The 25,185-nt window shown below is 36.0% G+C and overlaps 1 protein-coding gene across 4 annotated transcripts in view; it reads right to left on the reverse strand.

Annotated features, from left to right (window-relative positions):
* LOC121316796 (cAMP-specific 3',5'-cyclic phosphodiesterase 4D-like) overlaps positions 1-25,185 on the reverse strand; it is a 373,613-nt gene that overhangs the window by 88,296 nt on the left and 260,132 nt on the right. The window lies entirely within an intron of this gene.

A 25,185-nucleotide genomic window follows, 5' to 3' on the forward strand; every position in this document is an offset into this window, starting at 1 on the left:
TCAATGGATTTGCCAATCTGTTAATCTGATGATCTGAATAAAAGAGGAGAATGGAAAATGAGGTCGCCAGCACGGTAAAGTTTAACACATGATACAGTACACACTTGGTGTTGCGAGTCAACTATAGTGTGACCTATAAGTAACATTAGATGCTAGGTCATCTGAAAAGAAAACACTGTAATGGGTATAGTACCTCTCTCATAATATGAATTTAACATATTCTGTATATCTTTACAGCATTTTTTCAGCCCCACTGAGAAATGCTGGCAATCCTAAAAACTAGCAATGCAACTCAAGTCACAGACGTTAAATTTGATTTCAACAGGACAATATGTTCTCTAGATTAGCAATATGATGTACAGGATCTGAAGATACAGAGACAGAACTAAATATAAACCATTAGAAAAGTGCTAAAGCCAGATCTATCATGTACTGTAACAAAGTGTATACTGCCAACAGCACACTGTACATGTTGTAGCATGCAGTACTATTCAGATCAGAGGGCCTGTTATGCAGTTTAGCCCTGTAAGGCAACTGTGTGTAGTGCGAGGGCAAACGCACGCTCACTCTGTTCACTTAATTTCATTTCAAGTCCAGTTCACAGGCACGGATAAATGAATACTGTATCAGCTGATTTTAGAGTAGCTACCTTGGAATATGCAGTGTCTGCACACTATTTTAACCCTGGGCTTTTTAAGCAGTGTCTGCTTCTCCACTGGGGATGCTTGCTTTGTTTCAGGTTACCAGACTTTCTGTGCACAACGTAAAGGTCAGGCTCACTTATTTAACAAAAACAACAATTCAATTCTAATGAGAAGTCACGATTCTCCAGCTGTTCAGAAAATGTCTACAGATGACCAGATTAATTAAATGCATTTTTTGTTTTCCTTTTTTTTGCAGTTACAAAAATGCATTTTATGTCAAAATGTCATGAAGTAATATAACCATTAAACTTAGATAAGGAAAACAAAGCATCTACTCAAGTTCATGACGTACTGTACACACACTAGGGTTTGCGTAAAGAACTCCAGTAAATAATGTGGCTGTAAGAAAAAAAGGCTATGGGCCAGCAAAAGGCTAGGGAATATCAATTCTTATTTAACATGTAAGTAAAATGTGTGCTTGTCTTTACTCATAAGAGCTATCTGCATGCTCTGATTACAGTGCTGCAGGAACCCAGCCTGAGCTCTTACTAAGCATACAACATGAAGCTGCGTAGAAAAGCCTGTGGCAAGACTTTTCTTCATTTCTAAAATCTATGTGCACTCGCACTGTGATCATACCAGCACATTTCATTTACTATATTTAGCTGCCTTCTTATAAATTTAGAATGTGAATGGTTGAACGGTTCACTCTCAAATGCTTTTGATAGTTTCCAAGGTCTCACCTGACCAATATGAGGCAATCTGTACATTATAGAATGTCTCCACAAAGTCATAAAACTATTTTTCGTAATGGTGAATTAACTGTCCATCCAGACCTCATTTAAGTGTTGATATTTGTGGAGTTGCTAATGGTCGCACACTCAGAAAAAACCTCTTCACAATTGTATAGCTACACTTGATGAAGACACACTGTGTTGAAACACGTTGTGTGTTTTTGCTTTGTTCTGGATGAATTAAAATGTTTTTAGGCAAATAAAATGTAAGTAGATTTTGCTGCACATCATCATTATTGTGCAGAATATACAAAGCAGTCTGTAATTCAATATGTTAACGTTACATTAGTCAGCAGATTTCATTCAATTTTTTTTAAAGCATAATTAATTAGTTCTATAACTAATTATATTACTATTGGGTGATGCAAAAAAAAAAAAAAAAATGAAAGCTTTACAAAGCGCTGCTGGTTCACGTCCATAATTACTGCATATGCCTAAATAGCCTATGTTTCCTGTAACAACAGAAACTTATATTTTAAACCATTTAAACACTGAAAACTGAAAACAGAATCAAACAGTTTATTATGAATCAGCTGATCCTTTGTGCTCCATTTTTTCTTTCTTCCCAAAGCAAATTTGAACACTTGTGAAAGACAGCAGTCACATACTCACTGTGCCAAGATTTGTTTTCCAAGCCTTTAAATGTACTAATTATTAGTTCATGGTTCATGTTTCTAATGCACCATGCAATTAAATCTTATAAACCAGTTATTTTACAGTATTCTTGATCTTTCCAGACATATCCTATGTAAATGTAACAATAAAACTTTTACTAACCCATTTATGCATGACGACCTCATATGGGGACAGATAAAAAAAACAAAAAACTCTCTTCTAGTTTCTATATGGGAACATATGGAAGAAGAAAATGCATGACACTCATATGAGGAGTTTTCCCCATATAAGGCAAGGGAATTTTTTTAAATGAAAAATATATTTATTATATGTCCAAAACTATTTTTTGTAGCTATTTTCAATATATCATGCGTGAAAGGGTTAACATCTTTTTTTATACTAAAGATTTTTTTTTATTTATTTTTATATTAGTTTAACTAGGATACGTTCAAAAGAACTCTCTTTCAGAGGGTTTTACTATGAATACCTGTGTAACAGGGTGGATTCCTGGGGCCAGGAGAACCCTGTCCCAGAACGAATATTGTACTAATGCAAGTGTGGATAAAAAAATGTATTGTTGTTATTCGGCTGGGAACAAGTTAATTCCCTGACTTAAATACAGAAAGGGGAGACAAAAGGACCTGCTGTGAATCTTTAGAACTTGACCACGACCGGTAATCTACAGCTGTGGCTAAAAGTTTTACAACACCCTATAGAATTAACTAATTTGCAAATGAAACCTGCTGAATAATGTTAAGTTAACGTATTGAATTACATAACACTTTGTAGTTTTCCATATACTTATCAAAAGACAAAAATAAAAAATGTGACATTTAAATATAGATATACAGTGCCGGGAAAAAAATATGTGAACCCCTTAGGATTTTCACATATTTCAAACCTAAAATGTTATTAGATCTTAATCTAAGTCCTAATAATAGATAAAGATAACCTGATTAAATAAATGACACAAAAACATGATACTTTTTCAACATTTATTTATCCACAAATGATTCAACATTCAATATTCATGTGTGGAAAATATGTTAACCTTTAGATTCAGTAACTGGTGGCACCCCCTTGAGCACAAGTGACTTCAACTAAGCGTTTCCTGTAACTGTTGGTCAGTCTCTCACATTGGTTTTGAAGAATTCTGGCTTGTTCCTCCTTAAAGAACTGCTTCAACTCGGTGACATTTGAGGGCTTCCTTGCATGTACAGCTCGCTTCAGGTCCTGCCACAACATTTTGATGGAGTTTAGGTCTGGCCTTTGACTAGGCCATTCTAAAACATGGAATTTCTTTATCTACAGACATTCTTTTGTAGATCTGCTTGTATGTTTAGGATCACTGTCTTGCTGCATGACCCACCTTCGGTTCAGCTTCAGCTCACAGACGGATGGCCTGACATACTCTTCTAGAATCTTCTGATACAATGTAGAATTCATGGTTGTGTCAATGATGTCAAGCCATCCAGGTCCTGAGGCAGTAAAGCATCCCCAAACCGTCACACTCCCACCACCATGCTTGACGGTTGGGATGAGGTTCTTCTGTTTGAATGCAGTGTTTGGTTTTTGCCAAACATAACGTTTCTCATTAAGGCCAAAAAGTTCTACCTTTGACTCGTCTGTCCAGAGAACTTTGTTACAGAAGTCTTGTGGATCATCTATGTGCTCTTTGGCAAACTTCAGATGGGCAGCAATGTTCTTTTTGGAGAGCAGTGGTTTCCTACTGGCTATCCTTCCATGAACACCATTCTTGTTCAGTCTTTTTCTGATAGTTGAGTCATGAACACTCACATTAGCCAAGGCTAGAGTAGCCTGCAGATCCTTGGATGTTACTACGGGGTTCTTTGTGACTTCCCTGATGATTTTCTGGTTTGTTCTTGGAGAGATTTTGGTAGGACGACCACTCCTGGGTAGAGTGACTGTGGTCTTAAACTTTCTCAAAACTGACTGGACCACTCAAGGACATTTACCTTTTTGTTCCTTAGCCACTCCAGTGTAGCTTTGGCTGTGTGCTTTGGTTCGTTGTCATGCTGAAAGGTGAACTTCCATCCCAGTTTCAGCTTTCTTGCAGAGGGCAGCAGGTTTTCCTCAAGGACTTCTCTGTACTTTGCTCCATTCATTTTCCCTTCTATCCTGATAAGTGCCCCAGTCCCTGCCGAGGAGAAACATCCCCATAACATGACGCTGCCACCACCATGCTTCACAGTAGGGATGGTGTTCTTTGGGTGATGTGCTGTTTTGTTTTTGCGCTAAACATATCGCTTTGCATTTAGGCCAAAAAGTTTCCTTTTAGTTTTGTCAGACCACAAAACTTTTTGCCACAAGGCTATAGAAGGCTGTTTTTTGCATACTTCAAACGGATTCAAGGTGGGCTTTCTTGAGTAATGGCTTCCTTCTTGCCACCCTACCATACAGGCCAGATTTGTAGAATGGTTGGGATATTGTTGTCACATGCACACTTTGACCAGTCTTGGCCATAAAAGCCTGTAGCTCTTGTAAAGTTGCCATTGGCCTCTTGGTAGCCTCCCTGATCAGTCTCCTTCTTGCTCGGTCATTCAGTTTGGACGGACGGCCTGATCTAGGCAGGGTCTTGGTAGTGCCATACACCTTCCACTTTTTAATAATCGTCTTGACCGAGCTCCAAGGGATATTCAGAGCCTTTGATATTTTTTTTATACCCATCCCCTGATCTGTGCGCATTTTAACAACTTTGTCCCGGAGTTCTTTTGAAAGCGCCTTGGTGCTCACGTTTGAGTCTTTGCTTTGAAATGCACTACCCAGCAGAGGAAACCTACAGGAACTGCTGAATTTATCCTGAAATCGTGTGAATCACTACAATTTAACACAGGTGGAGGCCACTTAAGTTGGTGTGTGATTTTGAAGGCGACTGGTTACACCTGAGCTAATTTAGGATTGCTATTACAAAGGGGTAGACACTTATCCAGCCAAGCTATTTCAGTTTTTATTTTTAATTAATTTTCTACAAATTTCTAGAATATTTTTTTCACTTGGAAGTTGTGGAGTAGGATGTGTAGATAAATAAAAAAAAACTATTTAAATGCATTTTAATGCCCAGGCTATAAGGCAACAAAAGGTGAAGATTTTGAAAGGGGGTGTAGAGGCACTGTATTTATATTATATATATATATATATATATATATATATATATATATATATATATAATATATATATATATAAAAATTATGTCTTTTATGTGCAAAATGTTTGGCCTTAGCTGTAATTGAGCATTTTAATCCAGCCACAATCAACTGCAGCTGAGTTAACTGATCAGTTGCTTAACTGATTACCTGCAATGCCTTATAATAACTGTGAAACTCTGCTTCATTAAGCTGGGTGTGTTTTTGGGAGTGTACAGCCCAGAGCAGGTTACAGGTGATCAAAATTACAATGGCCTAAGGTTACAGTCTTTCTAGGGGTTTAGAAGTTTATGATTTAATAAACCATTTACGTATTGTGTTTTGCAGCCTTTATTTGACAATTTTACTTTTGGTTTTGAAAAGTATTTTGTTTTGTGAACTTTTTTTTATTTGTGAATTAAAAATAAAAGTGCTGAGAAAAGATCTGAACTACAGAAGCTTTGACTGATTCACCTCGGCCAACCTGACTTGTTATAGCAGGCATGGAAATTCAATTTCAATTCAAATGGATGTCCTGTATAGCTATGGCCAAAAGTGTTGCATCAACAACACTGTAGGATTGAGACATAATTACAAAAAATAAAAACTATATAAACATAATTTAGATATTTTATTTAACATAGTGTAATCAAAGAAACTACAAAATTATACTGCAAAGTCTACTGGTAGCCATAACAGCAGTACTGTATCTTGTTAGATTTGGAAATGTCACATTTTTCAATTTTCTCAGTGTTTCGTTAAGTACTGTATATGGGAAAACTATAACATAACATTATTCAGAAGGTTTCATTCAACTTTATGAAGCAAAATGTGTTCATTTTATAGGATGATGCAAAACGTCTGGCCAGAGCTTTAGCAGTTTGCATATACAGGGGGTCACCCTAAAGGGTGCAAGTTTAGGGCTTGCCGTACTATTCAAATGTAGTTTTTCTTTGCTTATGTTATCTGTTTAAAATCAGATTTTGTACTATATTGAGTTTTTACATGTTTGTCACATTATTTATCCCCATTAGCCTGACCAAGATCATCTATTTTAGTTTATTTTAGTGGAATTTCTCAGTTGTCATGTTATCACCTCTGTTATGTGAACTAAATACAGTTAAACTGGAATGAATAACTTTTCCTACGAAGTAACTTTAACAAACCTACACTGTGACCTAATGTGTCCACTGGGGGTGCCATTTATCTGTATTATGTTTGCTGCATTGTGCAGTACAGCACAGTATGACATTTTTAAAACATACTGTACCATAAATATCAGACCTAATACATATGTAAAGATGGAACAGTCAGATATAGTATTTAACAATACCTGCACCAGCCCATGTTGTGTAAGCTATTGACAAGAAAAAAAAGATTATATTGGTTAAAATGATGTAACACCCACCTTATGATGAGGGTCAACAAACCTTCACCATACACACTGGATTGCTTTGATCTCCAGTCATCACTGCCACACACAATGAAAATACGCAAAATATGTATTGCACGGCAAACAGAAAGACAAATATTAAGCTTATTTGAACCCTTTCTCCCGTAAAATACATGTATTCCTGAAGTTAGTATCCCAGAATGACAGTGTTGAATAACTCACGACTCCATTCAGTTATAAAACAAACTCAGACATTGCCACTCTCTTAAGCAAACAGCTCTCTCTCTTAATGTCACAAGTGGCTTTAAATCACTGTAATACACTGAAATGCTCCCACCTCCACTACTGGGAATGTGAAACTGTTGTGTTTGCTGATTCAACCAAAAAAAAAAAAAAAAAGGTTTTAGAATCAGAGGGAATGCTGTGTGAGGCAGTAAACCATACACAATCCCCTAATGAAAGCTACTGTAGCTACAATCTAAAGGCAGATGATAATTCCTTTATTTTACAGATGAGATAATGTTTTTTGGGGGTTTTTTTGTTTTGTATCTTTAAACCTTTATTTTACTAGGTAAGCACATTGAGATTACAAGTGTTATTTAGCCAAGAAAGGCAGCTGCAACACAATAAAACATGGTACAAAAATAAAATACAAATCATAATAATACAATCAACAATCAGTGAAACAGTCAACAATCAAACAGTAACAAGTCTACTCAACTACTTAAAACATGCACAACTCTCAAGCAGATAACTGTGCAGCTTACTCTTAAATTCTACTAAAGTTATTTGGGACTGCAACTTAAGTTTAGATTGTAAATCATTCCAAGACCAAGAAGCAAAACAGGCAAATGATCTTTTAGCAGCCTCTGTGTATGTGATCTAATACTGTAGTTACAAAAAAGCGACTATAAAGTATTTATTTATTTATACATGGAGGTAATTTACAGAGAACAGCCTTATATAACAGAATATACCAGTGCTTCAACCTTCGCGAAGCCAAGGAGGTGCAGCCAACCAAAGTGTATAACACACAGTGATGAGTTCTGTAACTTGATTTCGTAATACATTTCCTTTTTTAGATTTTGTATTTCTAAATGTGTCTGTGGGTTGAATGGCCTTATAAGTGACCATTAAGGAAATCTCCCTTGCGGACATTAGCGACATATTAAGAAATGTAATGGTTTTACAAGGAATACGTTTTCTCCCAAAGCTTCACTCAACTTCCGGACCGACTGAGTACTTGCCTTTCTGTTAGCAGGTGCCCATGCAACTGGCTCATCCCTCAACGCAGTGGCTGCATTGACCAACCTGTCCATGAGTTTATAGAAAACGGCTACAAGAAAGCACAAATCACACGAGGGCAGATGCACTGCAGTTAACATATCACAGAAACCTGGACTGGACACTGGAAAAGACACATCTGTTTCCACTCAGATATTGCACAAGGGGGTGATCCACTATTAAGGCCATTCTTAATTGCTTTTTGAAAGTCAGTCAGGAATACTTAATCAAAACAATACATTTTTAATTAAGGGCAGTTAGGCAATATAATATTTCAATAATTGTAAACTGAGCACCACTTTTACTTGCTTTCAGTGTTAGTCCAGAAGGGCAATGAAGCGACTTACAGAACCTTTGGTGCTTTTCCACAACCGAATTGTACTATATTTTTATATATACAGTACTGTGCAAAAGTTTTAGGCAGGTGTGAGAAAAATGCTGTAAAGTAAGAATGCTTTCAAAAATAGACATGTTAATAGTTTCTATTTATCAATTAACAAAATGCAAAGTGAGTGAACAGAAGAAAAATCTACATCAAATCAATATTTACCATCACTTCCAGGACTCCTTGTTCTTCTTTACGCTGAAGATAGTTCTTAATGACTTTCGCTGTATGTTTGGGGTCGTTGTCATGCTGCAGAATAAATTTGGGGCCAATCAGATGCCTCCCTGATGGTATTGCATGATGGTATTGCATGAAGTATCTGCCTATACTTCTCAGCATTGAGGAGACCATTAATTCTGACCAATTCCCCAACTCCATTTGCAGAAATGCAGCCCCAAACTTGCAAGGAACCTCCACCATGCTTCACTGTTGCCTGCAGACACTCATTCGTGTACCGCTCTCCAGCCCTTCGGCGAACAAACTGCCTTCCGCTACAGCCAAATATTTCAAATTTTGACTCATCAGTCCAGAGCACCTGCTGCCATTTTTCTGCACCCCAGTTCCTGTGTTTTCATGCATAGTTGAGTCGCTTGGCCTTGTTTCCAGGTCGGAGGTATGGCTTTTTGGCCACAAGTCTTCCATGAAGGTCACTTCTGACCAGACTTCTCCGGACAGTAGATGGGTGTACCAGGGTCCCACTGTTTTCTGCCAATTCTGAGCTGATGGCATTGCTGGACATCTTCCGATTGGGAAGGGAAGTAAGCTTGATGTGTCTTTCATCTGCTGCAGTAAGTTTCCTTGGCCAACCACTGCGTCTACGGTCCTCAAAGTTGCCCGTTTCTATGTGCTTCTTCAAAAGAGCTTGGACAGCACATCTGGAAACCCCTGTCTGCCTTAAAATTTCTGCCTGGGAGAGACCTTGCTGATTTAGTATAACTACCTTGTGTCTTGTTGCTGTGCTCAGTCTTGCCATGGTGTATGACTTTTGACAGTAAACTGTCTTCAGCAACCTCACCTTATTAGTTTGGCTGTTCCTCACCCAGTTTTATTCCTCCTACACAGCTGTTTCTGTTTCAGTTAATGATTGTGTTTCAACCTACATATTGAATTGATGATCATTAGCACCTGTTTGGTATAATTGTTTAATCATTGCCGACAAAATCCCTGACTTTGTGCAAATGTACCTAGAAGAACTGATGCTGTTTTGAAGGCAAAGGGTGGTCACACCAAATATGGATTTGATGTAGATTTTTCTTCTGTTCACTCACTTTGCATTTAGTTAATTGATAAATATAATCTATTAACATGTCTATTTTTGAAAGCCTTCTTATTTTACAGTATTTTTTCACACCTGCCTAAAACTTTTGCACGGTACTGTACATACATGTATAGTCATAGTGTATAGTGTGACTGCCTTAATTCTTCGATTGGGGAGTCAGTCAAATAGTTATGTTTAGTTCTACTGATAATCAGGGGCATATAAACACACACAAGCAAGAATAGGTGGGTTATATAAAATAATTAGAAATTATTTTTAAAGCTCCACCTTGTCTGTTTATTGTTTGTTTATTGATCACTATACCTGTACCTCTACCTTCCGGTCAGTATGTCTTCCAAGGCACATTACACTCAAACATATAACCCTTTCACACAGACGAGTTATGATGGCTCAGAACCAGCACTGATGCGGCATTTTGGTCTGTGTGAATTGCCTATACCGTCACAGAGCCGTCATATTGTATGCCGTCTCTGAATCACCTTGCGAGATGGTTCAGAGAAGGCATTGAACCGTCTCAACCAGTGTTGCCAACTCCACCAAGCAGGAAGTCACCAGAGAAACCTCACAAAGTCCCTAGATGTCGCTATTTAGACATTCTAACGTCTCCAAAAATGTTGCAAGATAATTTACCAAGTATTCTAGATAGTAAATCCCAAGAAGTCATTAGATGCTGCTATTTAGAGACCTTTTACAGACCTTTATAAAAAGGAGAGTGCTGTTCTAGTGACATTTTTGGTGACTTTATATTATGAAGTCAATTATAAAGACAATTTACCAAGTATTACACATAGTAAACTGATACAGATTAACCAGTTTTATATCACCTCACTTAATATCACACTCTGTTTATTGTTATCATAATTTTTCAAAAACCAGTAGACATGCATCATATATTCTTTGAGGAATTACCTTTCTTAATATAATCTCACAAACCCACTTCTTGTTACATTTTCTGCAGCCTGTCAAATGCTTCGTGGCCAGTCTTTACTAAGTTACCACAGGATATGGGTCATTCTACAAATGCGGTGGTTTTTTGATGTGAAAATTTCTTGGAAATGAAAATCACCATTCATTAAGAAAAAGTTGTGTAATGCATTTGTGAAAATCTTATCTTTCTTCTACAACTAATTTTAGAGCTTAATGAATTTCAGATATTTTAATATTTTTAATCAAACAGTAGTTAAGCTACTCTTTTGTCAGTGGTGTTACTCATACCTAAAATGCAAATATTGATTAACCACAATCTTATTTGTTATTTTTTTTTTGCTCAACATGTTTAATACAATACAACAATGACCACTACTGCTTTTCACGTGTTCCTTTCCATAAACTGCTGACTACGAGTGAGTAACGCAACAGCGTGCCTAATCATCAGGGTGCGTAACATTGTGTAGACGTGATGACGCCGCTGTGGCGTGCAGCAGACTGTACTACTTCAGGACATGAGAAGTGTGGTGTATTGAGCTGCTTCCGACCGATGTTGTGACTGTATAATTTGCAACTTCTTTCCCTGAAAATCGCTGTTGTCGACAGTGAAAGTCGCTAGATTTGTCGCTAGTCACTTTGACAATGTTTTTGTCGCTACGGAAACCCAAAAGTCGCTAGATCTAGCTACAAAAACTCCTGTGTGAAACGTGGATTGAATCTCCAGTTCTCCAGCGCTATTTATTAAAAGATAAGAAATTGATACAACATTTTTTTTTTTTTTTTTAAGTAGCTTACCTACGCTATTCTGCTTATTTATTTATTTGTTTTGTTTTGTTTCCATTGCCACAAAAACGATCTGTTGACTAACAGCTTTGAAAGTTCTACTCTCATGATCCCTTTGGCTGTGTGAAATGGTTATGACGGTATTATACTGGCTTAGATTGCACAATTCCATGCTGTGTGAATGGTTATTTTAAACATTTTTTTAAACGTCTCTGAGATGGCTCGATAGCTGCATTTGTGTGTGAAAGTGGTGAAACCTATTCAACCACCAACAAGTGCACATAAGATTCTGAAAAAATAACTTCCCTTATTCAAGTCTTAAGTCTAGCCTGACAGGTTGCTTCAAGGTATGAACTTAAGACAACCCATCCTTTGGACATTTCAGCATGCGTACTGTAATCAAAGTTAGTATTGTGTGAAACTTCTTAAAATTGAACACTAACTGTAATGCCAGCAGCAACAATCTGTACTGTACGTTACAAAATGACGTATTTCAGCCCCAATATTTTGATGTCCACCAATGTATTCTTCTTCTAAAAAAAAAAAAAAAAAGTTTGTAAAGGTGTTAAAAGTGTTTGCTGAGAAATAAACACCAAACCACAAAGATATTGGTTAACTTCCCATTTCAGCAAGCTGTTAGCTACTATTTATTTGGACATATTTGCATTTGCAGAACCAACGCTTTTGTTATGGGTGGGCAAAGAAGCATTAAAAGTTGAAAAAAAAATTGATCCAGCAAAGAAAAATATACAGAAGCAGGATATGGGATTTAAGCAAATGGGAACACTTCTAAATTCTAGTTCAAAAGCAGAACGTCACTAAAAATGCAAAATAGCAATATGCATAACCCTGTGCCCAATATCCAGCAACTGCTGTGTTTGTTCTTAATTTAACTTAATAAATCCTGGGAAATGTACTGTAGGTTTTTTAAATCGGAACTTCCATTGACAATGATTTGATATTTTCTTTTCCACAACGGGATCTGTCCTATACTGTATCTCTTTTGTCTGCCAATAAACTGGAAATTAATCATTAAAATGCTGTAAAATCGATTCTTCTATAGATGAACCATCAACTTAGAAATTCTGTTTGACCAATACTCTTCTATCTAAATAATCTTATGTACTTTACCAAAAGCACAGGATCAAGCATTAATTTTCTGTATTGGAAACAGAAGCATTGCACATGGTGAAAAACTATGAAAGCTAACAAATGACAGAAAAATGCATGATTAGTTATATTAAAGCAGGGGTTCTCAACCTTACTCAAGGCCATAGCCAGCTATGAGGCACCAGAGGCACGTGCCTCAGTTAAAATGATACTCATAATTATTTATTTAGGCCCTTTTACACATTTCTTTGTCGTAAATAAAAATGCATTTCATTCCTTTTTGCATTTGAAGTAAGTGGGATACTTGGAGGTTTATTTCATACAGTGCGTGATTGCTACTGTAGTTGGGTTGAGGGTTGTATCGAGTTCATAGGGCTGCAGAGCCTCACAACTGGCGAATCACACTAATAACAGTTAAATGCATATTCATGAGTACAAAGCAGAACACAGCCAAACAGCCAATCAAATCAACTAGTCAGCCGAAAAGCTCAAGCTGCAACGCTCATTGGTTATGGTGTGCTTATGCAACTAAACTCTCTCCATCTTGTCAACCTGCTTAAGCTAATTTTATTGCTGACTGTGATTTTATAATTAATATCACACAAAACTTTTTTTTTATACAAGCACTCTTGTCACCTTGGTATTTGGAAAATGACATCACTGTTAAAATGATTTGTTTGATATACTATGATTTAAAACAAAGTATAGTGTCTATCACAAATATTCTGGTATTGCTACATTTCTTATTTTTTTTATATCGAATTTGAATGTTGCAAAGAAAAAGCTACTTATTAAATTTTGAACCTCAGGTACTCAACGTTCTACTATTTATTGATTTACTTGGAGCCCCCGGCACAATATCAAGAATTGACATCACATGCCAGAAATCTAGCAATCACAATGAGGTATTTGCCCAAATTATCCTACTATCGTACCAAGTAGATGTCATCCTGTGCAAAGAACACCACACCTATCGGTAATTCCAGTGTTCAAAAACCAAAACAAAACAAAAAAAAACTCATGCCTTGTACCTTTTGTAAATCTGACCCTCCTATTAACATCACAGTTTGATAACACAGATTTCTCAGATGAAAATATTAACTAAAATCGCTACTAGCTTTTTAAAAAGTTTCTTCAGCTACACTAGTTTTTAATAAAATAGTTGGCATAGCGGTAGAAAAACAGGTCAGACTTTTCAGTAACGGTATGCTGAGAGAATTTGAACACAGAATTTAAAATTTAAATCAGCTGTCAATTCCAACACACACACACACACAAACTAACACACACACTAACATTAAGCTTAAGGCTCAAGTCAAAGATAACGTTTAATACGTTCGAGAGAATGTAGTACAGTTTTACATTGGCCCAGCTTTCTCCACCAGGTAAGGCGTGGCCGGTCTTTCTGCACCTCTGCCAAATACTGTCATTAGCCAGTAAATAGTCTGTTAGCCAGCATATCCATCACCACAGACAACACACTGAGGAGGAGGTTCATCTGCAGTGCCTTTTTGTTTTTTAAATGATGATGCACCTCAGTCATGTTTCACGCACCACAAAGGTGCAGTGTCACTGATTCTTCAACACAATGCTTCCCATGCTTGTGTCTATGCTGTATTTAGCGTTTTCAATACTAAGTATTGGTATCACAGGTTTTTTAAAGCAACATAACTTTTGTATGGTATGGTGTTCTTTTTTTACGGTTGTATTGAAAAACATACCATATCACAGAAAACGAAAGCACTAAATTTTGTACCATGTGGAAAATAAACACGAACGCACTCGTTATATATAATATATAATATAGATATATATATATATATATATATATATATATATATATATATATATATATATATATATAAATATATATATATGTATAACTCGTTGACATTATTCAGATATTCAGCAAATGTATGTGACTTTAACTGATGAGCAACAAATTGGGTTACCTAAAATTGTAAACATATAAGATTTTCTGAGTGACTTGTGCAGTAGTCGGTCACAGCATTGGTAATGTACCGTTTTCTGACGTTACACAGGTCAAGTTTTGGTACGCGTACCACATTCTGGAGATGTACCATTTTCTGGCCCTACACTGGTTGAGAACTGTGGTATAACAGGATCTGGAAAACATATATACAGCCTTTCAAAAGAGGATTAAGCAGACTATAGAACCGACCGACCTTCTAGATAAATTATATTCTATTTTAAAAATGCACATATTAACAAGTTTCTAAGCTCAATACTCATAATAGTAATATGAGCAACTACAGTAGAAAGCTTACAAACAATGAACATGTACAGCTAAACAGCAGCTTGTATAATAACAATGCTTGTAATGTAGATTGCATCACATGTCCATCTGTGCAATATGTGTTATATAAGGACACACAATAAATATACAACAATTACTACTATTCCATGTATCATATTTACACCTAATTGTGTGGATACGTGTAAATGATTAGCATTATTTTTAAGAGCAGGAGCATAATTATATGTAGCCAATTGTTTAAATTTGTTTTGAGAATGTTAGCCAATGTATAAAAAGGCCATAATACTAATCTGTGAAAGGCTTTGGTACATAGAGCAAACATATAGTGACCCTAAGCTTAATAAAGAGAATACAGTTCCTTTCAGAAATGTACTTTGCTGCAAATATGGTAAATGTAACACTGATTCACATTGATAAAGGTACACAAAATCAAAAACATAAAATGCTGTAGATATTCTGCACTGCTGAATCCAACTGTAACTAAAAAGCAAGCATTTGCTGAAATGAAACACAAAAAGCATCAACCTGTAGAATATGAAGTGCAGTACCTGAAAGATTTCAGAAAGCGCATTCTTTTCTTGCTCCAAGCTGAACAGTGAGGGCTTAAGAACCCTATGGGATCCCAGTGAAGGGCCATCAGCAACAAGACAACACAGCTGACAGAAATTAAACTGAAAGAGGAAGCAGAGTAGTGCTGCTTAAGAAGTCCTGTGCTGGTTGTGCAGTTCAGTGTGCCGCATGAGGGAGTTTCCTCTTACTATTACTATACATACAGTAGCCAAAACCCTAGCCGTCTGAAGCTGGGGACTAGAGGATTTCACATGCTCAGTGACACCTGCCCTTTGAAAGAGCTCTGGAATAAGCACTCTCAGTTGGTATTATCTCATCAGCTGTGAGAAATACTGCAATCCAGGCACCTGCTGCTGTTTATTTTTTGTGTATATTATTTTAAAGGACATATTATTGTTGTTTCTTACCATCCAAATGGACAGTTAATCAAAGACTTGCATATAAACACAGTAGTATAGTACAGCAATACAAACACCTGCAAATCCCAAACTTTTAAAACTGAGTATGAAGTTACAGTTTGAGTTGTCTGACATTTGTCTGATTGATTTTTTTATATATATATATATATATATATATATATAAACACACACATACACACACAGTTGTAGTCAAAAGTGTATATACCCCAATGGAAATTTTATATTTTCTAGAAAGTTCTCAAAAAAATAATTACAGAATATATCTTTTTAGCAAAAGTTTTGTATTTGTGGATGAGGAAAAGAAGAATACAATTATTTATTTTACAATTTTCTTTTTTTTTTTTTTTTTTTTGCAGAACTCCAAAAATACTAAATCAAAAGTACTTACACCCTGAGAAGGAAAATTAAATTAATAGCTAGTTGAGGCACCTTTAGCAATAATAACTTTTTTAAATGATTAGAATATTTGTCAGTGAGCTTTTGGCATGATTCTTTAGTGATTTTTGACCATTCTTCAATGCAAAATTCTTCCAGCGCATTCAAATTCTGAGGACTTCTCTTGTGCATAGCCTTCTTCAACTCATACCAAAGTTTCTTAATCAGATTTAGATCAGGATTTAGATGACGTCCATCCAAGAACCTTGATTTTATTGTTAATCATTCTGAAGTAGATTTTGATGTGTGCTTTAGATCATTGTTGTGATGGAATGTCCACTTGTGCTTTAAACCAAGTTTTGTAGCGGAGGATTCCAGGTGAATGGCCAATATCATTTGGTATGTTGGGGAATCCATAGAAGGATATTAGCGCCTCCATGCTTGGCAGTAGGTATGGTGTTCTTTAGTTTGTATGCCTCAAATCTTCTTGGTTCCTTCTCCAGCTTTATGACAATAAATCATTTTCTGCCTAAGGTCTTTATCCCATATTGACTTCTTGGTAATGACAGCAATCATTATATGCCTTTCCCTTTTATACTCTATAAGAATGTTCACCTGCAATCCAGCATTTTTTAGACTTTTCTAGAATTAGGTTCTGCACTATCATATTGAAATTTATAGCACCACGTAGACAATACTATCATAACATCAAAGGGTAGCATCAAAAAAGAAAACTTTTGCTACAAAAGATTTTTCCTAAAATTCTTTGATTTCGAGAATTTTTTAGAAATCATAAATTTCCATTGGGGTATGTAAACTTTTGACTACAACTCTTTATTCTATAAAACTCTTATGTGAAATAACCATGTGATTTTCTGTTTATTCAGCAATAAATATATGTACATTATCTACAACAACAGGTCGGCCAATCCTTTACTTGAACTGAGACATCAGAATAGGCCCAATGTGCTCAAGTCAATAAAAGATAAGAATGTGTTTACGTCTATGATAAGTGTGTGCGGAGTTTCTCTCAGTGACAAATATTTACTTTTCCTTAAAGATTTAAGAAATGAAAACGAGAAATTATAGTCTAGATGGCCACAAAAGTACACTGCGTGCAATAATAACAAGGTTAGCAGTTCTACGCTGGTACGAATCCTCTCCAATGTTCCCTATCCTCCCCCAGCTCCGTCTCCCCTCAGTGAATGACGTCAGTCTTTATCACTGGCAGCCTGTCTGAAAGGAATTAATCATCTATGTACCACCAGCCTCTGTGTGTGTGTGTGTGTGTGTGTGTGTGTGTGTGTGAAGGGTCCCTGGCTAACAGTTTCATTTTATAATTATTGGGAGTGGACACCTAATTTGAACTAAAAGAATCATCCCTTTAAATCTAAAATCTGGAGATCAGATTGAACAGATGGAGTGGCAATACTGCTGTAAGACGATATTCATTTTCGAAACAGACCTAGCATGAAGTTGTCGTGCCCAATATGGTTTTAAAGACCTACATTAAGATTAATAAAACGCCAAGCTGAAAATATCAGCTGTGTCGGTATGGTATATAACAAACTGAATTGGGATTTTTTTTTTCTTTCTGTAACACAAAGCAGCATCATATGTAAATAGATCATAGACTGACTTAGCAAATAGGTTTCATGGGGGAGGCCACTTGTACCCATACTGCTAAACTTTGTTTTAGGGAATGTAAATCAACTAAATACATCACCAAGGAATGTAGTAATAGGCACTAATGATTTACAATTGATTAGATAAATCATGATTTACTACATAGAATTTTACAGAAATATATTTAATATAAGTACCTGGCAAATACTGTTGTATTATGCATTTATATTACAACCCTTTTAATCAATCTTATACCAGTTTTATGTTATATGAATTGCATGTAAGAAACATCTTAATTTTACACACACACGAAAAAAAAAAAAAAAAAAAAACAACAATTCTATAGCCAGTGTGAATAAAATTGCTCTTTGAATTAAGTCACTGGAATAACCTTCTTACGATATCAGAATTCCACAATCAGATTATCTCTTATCAAAATACCAACCCATATCGTTCAAGATGACTAAGTGCCTTGCTGAGGTAATTCCCCAATCTGTAAAGCTTGTAGTATAAATAGATTCACCAAATGATGGAAAACAGTGTCGTTGAAACCAACACAGTAAACAAGATCTCCTTACTGTATTTAATATCTCTGACGAACAAGCTTGCACTGATCCACAAGATTAGAGAAAACCCCTAAGAGGGCTCCCTGCTTACGTATGGAGGTGTACAGTATACAGGATTGTGTGCTTCTTCTAGTCATTACATGTAATGTCCCATTCTTAGGAGTCAGCAACTGCAGCTTTGCATAGGGAACAGGGTTTTGAACTGACACAACCTTCTCGTTTCAAAGCTATGACCATCTTAGCTGAAAGAGCAGGACCTGTTTGTTACACTTTCTTTCCCTCTTCACAGCACCCCATCTCATCCCCTCTTGCTTTTTTTTCACATCCTACTCTGCCTCCAAATGGGTTGAAATATGGCAACCTTGCAAAAGGCCAAGATTCAAACTCACCACCTTCTGGCTCCAAATCTATTTCTTCGCCTCACAATCATATTCTTCTTTCTTAAAACTGGATGTTTGAGTTTCATGAAACCATTACTCCATGGTTGGTGGCTTAACAACGGTCTAGAGCAGACCCCAGCTTCATTTGCTTCATCAACAGGCTTTAAAAAGACCCTTTAACAAGCTTTGTGAATAGGGCCCAACCGTCTGTTTTTTTTTTTTTTTTTTTTTTTTTAAATATATACAGTGCCTATAAAGTCTACACCCCCTTGAACTTTTTTTCACATTTTGTTGTGTCAGTGCCTCAGTTTCATGCATTTAAATGAGGATTTTTTTCCTCTTATCTGCACACCATACTCCACACTGTTAAAGGGAAAAAAGGTTTTATTGAGAAAAAATATATTAAAAACACAAAACTGAAAGGTCATAATTGGATAAGCCTTGCTGGAAGCACCTTTGGCAACAATTACAGCTGTGAGTCTGTTAGGATAGGTCTCTACCAACTTTGCACACCTAGATTTGGCAATATTTGACCATTCTTCTTTACAAAACTGTTCAAGCTCTGTCAAGTTCCTTGGGGAGCACTGATGAACAGCAATCTTCAAGTCATGCCACAAATTTTCAATTGGATTTAGGTCGGGGCTCTGACTGGGCCACTCAAGGACATTTACCTTTTTGATCCTTAGCCACTCCAGTGTAGCTTTGGCTGTGTGCTTTGGGTCATGCTGAAAGGTCAACTTCCGTCCCAGTTTCAGCTTTCTTACAGAGCAGCAGGTTTTCCTCAAGGACTTCTCTGTACTAGCTGGAGCTCTTTTGAAAGCTCCTTGGTGCTCATGGTTGAGTCTTTGCTTTGAAATGCACTACCCAGCAGAGGGAACCTACAGGAACTGCTGAATTTATCCTGAAATCATGTGAATCACTACAATTTAACACAGGTGGAGGCCACTTAAGTTGGTGTGTGATTTTGAAGGCGACTGGTTACACCTGAGCTAATTTAGGATTGCTACTACAAGGGGGTAGACACTTATCCAACCAAGCTATTTCAGTTTATATTTTTAATTAATTTTCTACAAATTTCTAGAATTTTTTTTTTTCACTTGGAAGTTGTGGAGTAGCATGTGTAGATAAATGAAACAAATATATATTTTAATGCATTTTAATTCTAGGCTATAAGGCAACTAAAGGTGAACATTTTGAAAGGGGGTGTAGACTTTCTATAGGCACTGATTGTGTAATGCAATGTCTATAGTTTGTTATCCATTTTCATAAGGTGAAACTAAATGCAGGCAACCAGATGGTCCTTATTTTTCATACATTGATTCATCAGGTGACATTTGAAGTTATGTATATTCTTACAATTTTTTGTAATGCTGGAACACTGTGTAGATAGTGATCCTGAAAAACAAGGTAGTCTGTTCTTTCCATTGTACCGGTATATAAAAACATAACTGAAATATGATGCTTTAGGTAAGCACAAAGTTGCCTGAGGAAATGTTTCACAGTTTAACAGGCAGTTAGAGATCATGTGTTACAAGTTCAAAACATTTTCAATGTCAAAATAAGTACCCAGAGGTCATTTCAATGCAACCCTATTAGATATTGTGCCAATCAAATATTAAAGGAACTTTTTTTTTTTTTTTTTTTTTTTTTTTTTTTTTTTTTTTTTTTTTTTTTTTTTTTTTTTTTTTTTTTTTTTTTTTTTTTTTTTTTTTTTTTTTTTTTTTTTTTTTTTTTTTTTTTTAAAGTGTGATGAAAATGTCAAACAAACATAAACTGTAACCAGTCAATGTGTTTCTAATTAGAGTCCGTACCCAAAGGCCACAGGTCAGAAGTTTAAAGTAAATAAGTACGGCCACAGGTCAGAAGTTTAAAGTAAATAAGTACGGCCTTATTCGAGTGCACCTTGTGTGGCTTGTTTGCCAATCATAGAGTGTAATAAAGTGAGCATACTGTAAGTTTAGGACAAACTACATTATTGTATACAGTAGATGGGATTGGCAGATCTGAATGAGTGGATCTAAAAACTGAGCCTTGCTTTGCATGGACCTCTGTTCAAGAAAGCAATGGCAGTCCCACTGCAGTATACCCAACACAAACAGTGTGTCTGCAGTGCAATGTAATACTGTATGTGTGGTCTGTAAGTGCTAGACAGGCTCTGCAAGATATGTCAACATATGGGAGGTCTGTTATGATAAGGGCAATCATTTGTGTTTAAGAAAGCAGAGAACAATAACAAAGCTACAGCTATTGAAAAGCAGTTGAAAAAAGTGTAGGGTGATTCGTCAGGGTCAGTATAGTCCCGTGCTACTTGAAATGTGGTAGTTTAACCCCTTAACATCCTACCATTTGTGACACTTATCTGTACAGTTATTTTACAGATGAATCTTAGCATACATTTGTTGCAGTTGGAAATCAGTGTACTACAAAACAAAAATATTACTCAAGTTGCAGTGGAACACACTGGTGGTATCAGTAACAGATGATTTGAGGTGGCAGGGTTAGATGGCTCTTCTAAAAGAGCCTTTGCAAACATACAAACACTAGACAAAACCGTAGGCAAATCATTACGGGATAACGTGCTGTGTTGAGATTTGGCTTCATGGAAAAGGGAATCATAAAAACCCTACTTAATCTGAATGCCAAGAAGCTAATAGAAGAGAACTGTGTGTGCAACATGACCCACACAGCTGATTATTTATTTACCACATTTCATTTGCTGAAAGAAGAGAAAGTGATTCACTAGGCAGCCATTTAACAGGATTGGTTTTTAAGGTTATATGGTTTTCATGTTTAATGGTAAGTAAAGTCCACACATGTAGATTTTACTAGTATTTGCATGTTGCATGTATGCTGAACATGAGCAGTAACAACTGTATAAGTAGCATCCTATTGTATGTGCATGCTGAACCTGTTCTCCACCTTTCCCTTTCCCTCCCTAAATGATAAATCAGAGGAGTATTCTTTTCTACTCATTCATAAATGATAAGCATGTGTTTCTCCATTTAGTGCTGCAGTTTCTTATTTATATTGCATCGACCACATGAGACAATTCAGCCCCAAGGCTGTCAGTGATTGAAAAGAATCTCTAAAAACCTAAGATAAAGATCAAATATAACATTTAAACTGCATTCGTCTCAGATCATTTATTCAATGTGATCACTTTTCTACAGTATCCCTGGAGGATTTACAAAGGAACCCATTTAAGCATTACAAATTAAGCCTGGGACAAACAGACGCAGCGCGGTGCGACACATGGGGCATTTTGCTGCCTGTATTGCTGCCATTGCTTTCATACGGTGTTGGACAGATCAGCGGTATCGCTCAAATCGAATCCAGAGTGGTAGATTAACCAATCACAGCCAAGTGCTGACAACACATACTTGCCAGGAAAAATCATAAATAAAACTGTTGCCTAAGGAGGTGTTCAAGCACCCTGAAGTGTTTGATCCCGCATATATTTCATACAAGGACAGGCAAGTCAGTATTTTATACATCACCCCTAGCCAATTCAATACTGTTATCACGCTTTGCCTTTTTTTTTTTTTTTTAATTATTTCTGTAGTTCACTACTATTTTTTTACTAAATAACTGGCTGTAAAGGGATATATTTTCTAACATTTTAATAGTAGGCTGCTTGCTGTCAGCAATGTATTATATGTTTCTTTGCTAAAAAAAACAACTTTGAAAAACAAACCAGTGTTATAATCAAATAATGCCCTACAATGTAAACATTATGTATTCCAAAGTCTTCTGAAAATTCTATGTTTGTAATTTCATAAAACAGATTGACGAACATGTTGTTCTATCTTGCCAGCATCTGAGCTTTCTTATGTTGTGTACAGCTATGGCCAAAAGCTTTAACAAATTGTGCTTCATCAAGTTAAATGAAAACTGCTGAATAATGTTAACATACTGAATTTCATATCGCTTTGTAGTTTTCCAGATACTTAACGAAAAACTGACAAAAATTGAAAAATGTGATATTTCAAAATCTACCTCGAAATATTGTACTACTAGTATTGCTTCCAGTAGACTTTTGCGATATCACTTTGTAGTTTCTATGATTACATGATGTCATTAAAGATTAGGAAGTTAAGTCAAAAGCCCCTTAGTAGTCCAACGGAAAGCCTAATTCAAAATAATATATTGGTATATATTAATTATTTGTTCACTTAAAAAAAATACAATTTTAATAAAGTTTTGGTTAAAAATGAATGATAGGCTACATGTATTACAAAAGTAAGTATCAGGACCCCGCTGAGCTTACTAACAATGTGCCTGCTCCAAGTCAATATATATCAAACATTGATGTGTGTGTGTGTGTGTGTGTGTGTGTGTGTGTATATATATATATATATATATATATATATATATATATATATATATATATATATATATATATATATAATATATATATATATAAATATCAAGATATATATCAAACATTGATGTATATATATCTCAAAGTTGATATATTGCCTATTTGGCACCCCATACTATACCTGCAGTTGGTTTTGCAAACTCTGCCATCTACTGTTAAATTCTAGTAGAAATAAATTCACACAATGAGGAGCAAAAGGCACTGAACACTTAATTAGAGGGTAGGTTTACTAAAGTATTGTGCCTGTCGCAATAGTCGCAAACGAGCTGCAAACAAGTTGGAAGTCTTGGGTAAAATGTACTAGACAGACATAATGCTATTTGCGACTTTTTAGGGATGCTTTGCAGTTCAAGTTTTTCTTTGCGGTTCAACCTCAGACGAATAAGTAGTTATGGGTGTTTCTGCATTAATTCGCAAATAGAGAGTGCAAATCTCAAATATTAAAATGAGATGTAGGAAAGCTGCAGACAATTGCACCATTTTTTTAAATAATATTTGAATGCATGTTTTAAACAGTTGCAATTGTTGCTGGCATTTCCCAGCCCGCCATTTCTCATGCAATGGATTGGAGATGAACAGCGAGATACTTATTTTTCCCTAAAACCAGGGAGCAATATACTGCACACATGTGCCGCTAACCCCTCCAGCTCATTCGGAGCATCTGTACAGGAATAGGAAACATACCTATTCTGTTAATGTACAGGTGGTTTGTTATTGTATTCAATTTAGCACTGCACCAATGACTAACTTAAATAAAAGCAGACAGTATACATTTGGCTTGTAGGCTACTCACGATAATACAAATTAGTGGTATAATGCAAAATTTGTTGCTAGTTCCTTGAAATTTGTATTAATGAGAATTTCCAATGTGTTTTTGTTTCAGATTAAATACACAGCACCAAACCATAATGAAGAAGTATTGGTTTGCCAATTAATTGATTCTCCATGCTGCAGCAAGCACAGGAAAGGTAATGATGAAATCTAAAGCTCAATGAAATCTCAGTAAATCATTTTTTTCGTACTAAAAGCTCTGCAGATTGCATTCACAGATGCTGACTGATGAGCAACTTACATTTGAAAGCCTATTGATTAGGCTGTTATTAATGAAACACTGGAGTAACCCAGTTGCATATCTAATGACCAATATGCGTTGCTCCGCAGTTCTATCTTGTTAATGATTTTTTTTTTTCTGTTACTGTGTACAGTACTTATCACAAACACCAATCCTGTGCTAAATATAAATATTATAAGATAAATGTTCCATCCAATAGTAGTTGGTAGCAATTACAGTTGAACTATATTCACTAGCTATCCTGTATATCACCAGAAAATAGAGGCATCTTTACTGCTACTGTACATGCACAACATTTGCTTGTTTATTAAGTGTATAACCAAGATTATATACCGACAAACAACAAGACAGGTCTCCAACACAAAGCAAATTGAAAGGAAGACACTTGTTATTGTAAGTAACTTTTACAGTATTCTCAGTACTTACTATTGCTTGGGCCATTGTGTTTACTGTCCATCACTCTTTCATCAGTAAAAAATCCCTAGTGTCTATTTGAACATTTGCTTCAAAATAACTTAGTGTAATTTACCTTATGAAGTACTACCTAATAAGACACATCTTATCTTGTTTTAATATGAGTTTCCTTCACAGAATGTGTGTTTGGTTGCTAGAAAGAAAAAAAAAACCCTAGATGGCTCTGGCCATTCTGCAAACCTCTTGTTGTCATTTAAAGCTTTTCACTCTTTAATGGTAGCTAACGCATTACATCCAGCAGGTCACAAGCCTGACACTTTCTATTTGAATCTCGATCCCAACAGCAGTGAAGTGAGTTGACAATCAATCTGGCATATCAAAAAGTCAGACCAGAAAACTGGTCCTTGCCACAGTTCATTGCTGCAGGACCTCTGGAGGAAATGAAGTGAATCCTGCTGCTTAGCAGTGCAGCTAAGAAGACCTACATCAAAGCATCAAAAACACCACTCTTGGTACATGGTGTGTTACAATAATTTCAGTACCAAGTGAAACAACACACACATCTTTATTGCTTTGACCAGTTGTATGTCATCAATTAAAATCTCTAGCATCCATCTGAACATGTGCTGCAAGCTTTTGTCCAAATAACTGTCCCTCTCAAAAACATTTTCTGATTCAGCAATATGGATGACAAGAATTTTGTCTGAAATCTCTAACTGTGTAAGTTGAAGTTATAGATATCAGATC

This window comes from Polyodon spathula, chromosome 1 (genome assembly GCF_017654505.1).
Source record: "Polyodon spathula isolate WHYD16114869_AA chromosome 1, ASM1765450v1, whole genome shotgun sequence".
Lineage (NCBI taxonomy): Eukaryota > Metazoa > Chordata > Actinopteri > Acipenseriformes > Polyodontidae > Polyodon > Polyodon spathula.